This window comes from Penaeus vannamei, chromosome 12, assembly GCF_042767895.1.
Source record: "Penaeus vannamei isolate JL-2024 chromosome 12, ASM4276789v1, whole genome shotgun sequence".
Taxonomy (NCBI): domain Eukaryota; kingdom Metazoa; phylum Arthropoda; class Malacostraca; order Decapoda; family Penaeidae; genus Penaeus; species Penaeus vannamei.
Genome location: NC_091560.1, coordinates 46,611,435 through 46,618,934, shown reverse-complemented (window position 1 = coordinate 46,618,934; position 7,500 = coordinate 46,611,435).

Genomic DNA, 7,500 nt, shown 5'->3' with positions numbered 1-7,500 from the left:
CTCTCGCCCATTCACGCCTACTCTCTCTCTCGCCCATTCACGCCTACTCTCTCTCTCGCCCATTCACGCCTACTCTCTCTCTCGCCCATTCACGCCTACTCTCTCGCCCATTCACGCCTACTCTCTCTCTCGCCCATTCACTCCTACTCTCTCGCCCATTCACGCCTACTCTCTCTCTCGCCCATTCACGCCTACTCTCTCTCTCGCCCATTCACGCCTACTCTCTCTCTCGCCCATTCACGCCCACTCTCTCGCCCATTCACGCCTACTCTCTCTCTCGCCCATTCACGCCTACTCTCTCTCTCGCCCATTCACGCCTACTCTCTCTCTCGCCCATTCACGCCTACTCTCTCTCTCGCCCATTCACGCCCACTCTCTCGCCCATTCACGCCTACTCTCTCTCTCGCCCATTCACGCCTACTCTCTCTCTCGCCCATTCACGCCTACTCTCTCTCTCGCCCATTCACGCCCACTCTCTCGCCCATTCACGCCTACTCTCTCTCTCGCCCATTCACGCCTACTCTCTCGCCCATTCACGCCTACTCTCTCTCTCGCCCATTCACGCCTACTCTCTCTCTCGCCCATTCACGCCTACTCTCTCTCTCGCCCATTCACGCCTACTCTCTCTCTCGCCCATTCACGCCTACTCTCTCTCTCGCCCATTCACGCCTACTCTCTCGCCCATTCACGCCCACTCTCTCTCTCGCCCATTCACGCCCACTCTCTCTCTCGCCCATTCACGCCTACTCTCTCGCCCATTCACGCCTACTCTCTCTCTCGCCCATTCACGCCTACTCTCTCTCTCGCCCATTCACGCCTACTCTCTCTCTCGCCCATTCACGCCCACTCTCTCTCTCGCCCATTCACGCCTACTCTCTCTCTCGCCCATTCACGCCCACTCTCTCTCTCGCCCATTCACGCCTACTCTCTCTCTCGCCCATTCACGTCCACTCTCTCGCCCATTCACGTCCACTCTCTCGCCCATTCACGTCCACTCTCTCTCTCGCCCATTCACGCCTACTCTCTCTCTCGCCCATTCACGCCTACTCTCTCGCCCATTCACGCCTACTCTCTCGCCCATTCACGCCTACTCTCTCTCTCGCCCATTCACGCCTACTCTCTCGCCCATTCACGCCTACTCTCTCTCTCGCCCATTCACGCCTACTCTCTCGCCCATTCACGCCTACTCTCTCGCCCATTCACGCCTACTCTCTCTCTCGCCCATTCACGCCTACTCTCTCTCTCGCCCATTCACGCCTACTCTCTCGCCCATTCACGCCTACTCTCTCTCTCGCCCATTCACGCCTACTCTCTCTCTCGCCCATTCACGCCTACTCTCTCGCCCATTCACGCCTACTCTCTCTCTCGCCCATTCACGCCTACTCTCTCGCCCATTCACGCCTACTCTCTCTCTCGCCCATTCACGCCTACTCTCTCGCCCATTCACGCCTACTCTCTCTCTCGCCCATTCACGCCTACTCTCTCTCTCGCCCATTCACGCCTACTCTCTCTCTCGCCCATTCACGCCTACTCTCTCGCCCATTCACGCCTACTCTCTCTCTCGCCCATTCACGCCTACTCTCTCGCCCATTCACGCCTACTCTCTCGCCCATTCACGCCTACTCTCTCTCTCGCCCATTCACGCCTACTCTCTCTCTCGCCCATTCACGCCTACTCTCTCTCTCGCCCATTCACGCCTACTCTCTCTCTCGCCCATTCACGCCTACTCTCTCTCTCGCCCATTCACGCCCACTCTCTCGCCCATTCACGCCCACTCTCTCTCTCGCCCATTCACGCCTACTCTCTCTCTCGCCCATTCACGCCTACTCTCTCGCCCATTCACGCCTACTCTCTCGCCCATTCACGTCCACTCTCTCTCTCGCCCATTCACGCCTACTCTCTCTCTCGCCCATTCACGCCTACTCTCTCTCTCGCCCATTCACGCCTACTCTCTCGCCCATTCACGCCTACTCTCTCTCTCGCCCATTCACGCCTACTCTCTCTCTCGCCCATTCACGCCCACTCTCTCTCTCGCCCATTCACGCCTACTCTCTCTCTCGCCCATTCACGCCCACTCTCTCTCTCGCCCATTCACGCCTACTCTCTCTCTCGCCCATTCACGCCTACTCTCTCTCTCGCCCATTCACGCCTACTCTCTCTCTCGCCCATTCACGCCCACTCTCTCGCCCATTCACGCCTACTCTCTCTCTCGCCCATTCACGCCCACTCTCTCGCCCATTCACGCCTACTCTCTCGCCCATTCACGCCTACTCTCTCTCTCGCCCATTCACGCCCACTCTCTCGCCCATTCACGCCTACTCTCTCTCTCGCCCATTCACGCCTACTCTCTCTCTCGCCCATTCACGCCTACTCTCTCTCTCGCCCATTCACGCCTACTCTCTCGCCCATTCACGCCTACTCTCTCTCTCGCCCATTCACGCCTACTCTCTCTCTCGCCCATTCACGTCCACTCTCTCGCCCATTCACGCCTACTCTCTCTCTCGCCCATTCACGCCTACTCTCTCTCTCGCCCATTCACGCCCACTCTCTCGCCCATTCACGCCTACTCTCTCTCTCGCCCATTCACGCCCACTCTCTCGCCCATTCACGCCTACTCTCTCTCTCGCCCATTCACGCCCACTCTCTCGCCCATTCACGCCCACTCTCTCTCTCGCCCATTCACGCCTACTCTCTCTCTCGCCCATTCACGCCTACTCTCTCTCTCGCCCATTCACGCCTACTCTCTCGCCCATTCACGCCTACTCTCTCTCTCGCCCATTCACGCCTACTCTCTCTCTCGCCCATTCACGCCTACTCTCTCTCTCGCCCATTCACGCCTACTCTCTCTCTCGCCCATTCACGCCCACTCTCTCTCTCGCCCATTCACGCCTACTCTCTCTCTCGCCCATTCACGCCCACTCTCTCGCCCATTCACGCCTACTCTCTCGCCCATTCACGCCTACTCTCTCTCTCGCCCATTCACGCCTACTCTCTCTCTCGCCCATTCACGCCTACTCTCTCTCTCGCCCATTCACGCCTACTCTCTCTCTCGCCCATTCACGCCTACTCTCTCTCTCGCCCATTCACGCCTACTCTCTCTCTCGCCCATTCACGCCTACTCTCTCGCCCATTCACGCCTACTCTCTCTCTCGCCCATTCACGCCTACTCTCTCTCTCGCCCGTTCACGCCTACTCTCTCTCTCGCCCATCCACGCCTACTCTCTCGCCCATTCACGCCCACTCGCTCTCTCGCCCATTCACGCCTACTCTCTCTCTCGCCCATTCACGCCTACTCTCTCTCTCGCCCATTCACGCCCACTCTCTCGCCCATTCACGCCTACTCTCTCTCTCGCCCATTCACGCCTACTCTCTCGCCCATTCACGCCTACTCTCTCTCTCGCCCATTCACGCCTACTCTCTCGCCCATTCACGCCTACTCTCTCTCTCGCCCATTCACGCCCACTCTCTCGCCCATTCACGTCCACTCTCTCGCCCATTCACGCCTACTCTCTCTCTCGCCCATTCACGCCCACTCTCTCGCCCATTCACGTCCACTCTCTCGCCCATTCACGCCTACTCTCTCTCTCGCCCATTCACGCCTACTCTCTCGCCCATTCACGCCTACTCTCTCTCTCGCCCATTCACGTCCACTCTCTCTCTCGCCCATTCACGCCTACTCTCTCGCCCATTCACGCCTACTCTCTCTCTCGCCCATTCACGCCTACTCTCTCGCCCATTCACGCCTACTCTCTCTCTCGCCCATTCACGCCTACTCTCTCTCTCGCCCATTCACGCCCACTCTCTCTCTCGCCCATTCACGCCTACTCTCTCTCTCGCCCATTCACGCCCACTCTCTCGCCCATTCACGCCTACTCTCTCTCTCGCCCATTCACGCCTACTCTCTCTCTCGCCCATTCACGCCTACTCTCTCGCCCATTCACGCCTACTCTCTCTCTCGCCCATTCACGCCTACTCTCTCGCCCATTCACGCCTACTCTCTCTCTCGCCCATTCACGCCCACTCTCTCGCCCATTCACGCCTACTCTCTCTCTCGCCCATTCACGCCTACTCTCTCTCTCGCCCATTCACGCCCACTCTCTCGCCCATTCACGTCCACTCTCTCGCCCATTCACGCCTACTCTCTCTCTCGCCCATTCACGCCTACTCTCTCTCTCGCCCATTCACGCCTACTCTCTCGCCCATTCACGCCTACTCTCTCTCTCGCCCATTCACGCCTACTCTCTCTCTCGCCCATTCACGCCTACTCTCTCGCCCATTCACGCCCACTCTCTCGCCCATTCACGCCCACTCTCTCGCCCATTCACGCCTACTCTCTCGCCCATTCACGCCTACTCTCTCGCCCATTCACGCCTACTCTCTCTCTCGCCCATTCACGCCTACTCTCTCTCTCGCCCATTCACGCCTACTCTCTCTCTCGCCCATTCACGCCTACTCTCTCTCTCGCCCATTCACGCCTACTCTCTCTCTCGCCCATTCACGTCCACTCTCTCGCCCATTCACGCCTACTCTCTCTCTCGCCCATTCACGCCCACTCTCTCTCTCGCCCATTCACGCCTACTCTCTCTCTCGCCCATTCACGCCTACTCTCTCTCTCGCCCATTCACGCCTACTCTCTCGCCCATTCACGCCCACTCTCTCTCTCGCCCATTCACGCCTACTCTCTCTCTCGCCCATTCACGCCTACTCTCTCGCCCATTCACGCCTACTCTCTCTCTCGCCCATTCACGCCTACTCTCTCGCCCATTCACGCCTACTCTCTCGCCCATTCACGCCTACTCTCTCTCTCGCCCATTCACGCCTACTCTCTCGCCCATTCACGCCTATTCTCTCTCTCGCCCATTCACGCCTACTCTCTCTCTCGCCCATTCACGCCTACTCTCTCTCTCGCCCATTCACGCCTACTCTCTCGCCCATTCACGCCTACTCTCTCGCCCATTCACGCCTACTCTCTCGCCCATTCACGCCTACTCTCTCTCTCGCCCATTCACGCCTACTCTCTCGCCCATTCACGCCTACTCTCTCGCCCATTCACGCCTACTCTCTCTCTCGCCCATTCACGCCTACTCTCTCTCTCGCCCATTCACGCCTACTCTCTCTCTCGCCCATTCACGCCTACTCTCTCTCTCGCCCATTCACGCCTACTCTCTCTCTCGCCCATTCACGCCTACTCTCTCTCTCGCCCATTCACGCCCACTCTCTCTCTCGCCCATTCACGCCTACTCTCTCTCTCGCCCATTCACGCCTACTCTCTCTCTCGCCCATTCACGCCTACTCTCTCTCTCGCCCATTCACGCCTACTCTCTCTCTCGCCCATTCACGCCTACTCTCTCTCTCGCCCATTCACGCCTACTCTCTCGCCCATTCACGCCTACTCTCTCTCTCGCCCATTCACGCCCACTCTCTCGCCCATTCACGCCCACTCTCTCGCCCATTCACGCCTACTCTCTCTCTCGCCCATTCACGCCTACTCTCTCTCTCGCCCATTCACGCCCACTCTCTCGCCCATTCACGCCTACTCTCTCTCTCGCCCATTCACGCCCACTCTCTCGCCCATTCACGCCTACTCTCTCTCTCGCCCATTCACGCCTACTCTCTCTCTCGCCCATTCACGCCTACTCTCTCTCTCGCCCATTCACGCCTACTCTCTCTCTCGCCCATTCACGCCTACTCTCTCTCTCGCCCATTCACGCCTACTCTCTCGCCCATTCACGCCTACTCTCTCTCTCGCCCATTCACGCCTACTCTCTCTCTCGCCCATTCACGCCTACTCTCTCTCTCGCCCATTCACGCCTACTCTCTCTCTCGCCCATTCACGCCTACTCTCTCTCTCGCCCATTCACGCCCACTCTCTCGCCCATTCACGCCTACTCTCTCTCTCGCCCATTCACGCCTACTCTCTCTCTCGCCCATTCACGCCCACTCTCTCGCCCATTCACGCCTACTCTCTCTCTCGCCCATTCACGCCCACTCTCTCGCCCATTCACGCCTACTCTCTCTCTCGCCCATTCACGCCTACTCTCTCGCCCATTCACGCCTACTCTCTCTCTCGCCCATTCACGCCTACTCTCTCGCCCATTCACGCCTACTCTCTCGCCCATTCACGCCTACTCTCTCTCTCGCCCATTCACGCCTACTCTCTCTCTCGCCCATTCACGTCCACTCTCTCTCTCGCCCATTCACGCCTACTCTCTCTCTCGCCCATTCACGCCTACTCTCTCTCTCGCCCATTCACGCCTACTCTCTCTCTCGCCCATTCACGCCTACTCTCTCTCTCGCCCATTCACGCCTACTCTCTCTCTCGCCCATTCACGCCCACTCTCTCTCTCGCCCATTCACGCCTACTCTCTCGCCCATTCACCCCCACTCTCTCGCCCATTCACGCCTACTCTCTCTCTCGCCCATTCACGCCCACTCTCTCGCCCATTCACGCCTACTCTCTCTCTCGCCCATTCACGCCTACTCTCTCTCTCGCCCATTCACGCCTACTCTCTCTCTCGCCCATTCACGCCCACTCTCTCTCTCGCCCATTCACGCCTACTCTCTCTCTCGCCCATTCACGCCTACTCTCTCTCTCGCCCATTCACGCCTACTCTCTCTCTCGCCCATTCACGCCTACTCTCTCGCCCATTCACGCCTACTCTCTCTCTCGCCCATTCACGCCTACTCTCTCTCTCGCCCATTCACGCCTACTCTCTCTCTCGCCCATTCACGCCTACTCTCTCTCTCGCCCATTCACGCCCACTCTCTCGCCCATTCACGCCTACTCTCTCTCTCGCCCATTCACGCCTACTCTCTCTCTCGCCCATTCACGCCTACTCTCTCTCTCGCCCATTCACGCCTACTCTCTCTCTCGCCCATTCACGCCTACTCTCTCTCTCGCCCATTCACGCCTACTCTCTCTCTCGCCCATTCACGCCTACTCTCTCTCTCGCCCATTCACGCCCACTCTCTCGCCCATTCACGCCTACTCTCTCGCCCATTCACGCCTACTCTCTCTCTCGCCCATTCACGCCTACTCTCTCGCCCATTCACGCCTACTCTCTCTCTCGCCCATTCACGCCTACTCTCTCGCCCATTCACGCCTACTCTCTCGCCCATTCACGCCTACTCTCTCGCCCATTCACGCCTACTCTCTCTCTCGCCCATTCACGCCTACTCTCTCTCTCGCCCATTCACGCCTACTCTCTCTCTCGCCCATTCACGCCTACTCTCTCTCTCGCCCATTCACGCCCACTCTCTCGCCCATTCACGCCTACTCTCTCTCTCGCCCATTCACGCCTACTCTCTCGCCCATTCACGCCCACTCTCTCGCCCATTCACGCCTACTCTCTCGCCCATTCACGCCCACTCTCTCGCCCATTCACGCCTACTCTCTCTCTCGCCCATTCACGCCTACTCTCTCTCTCGCCCATTCACGCCTACTCTCTCTCTCGCCCATTCACGCCCACTCTCTCGCCCATTCACGCCTACTCTCTCGCC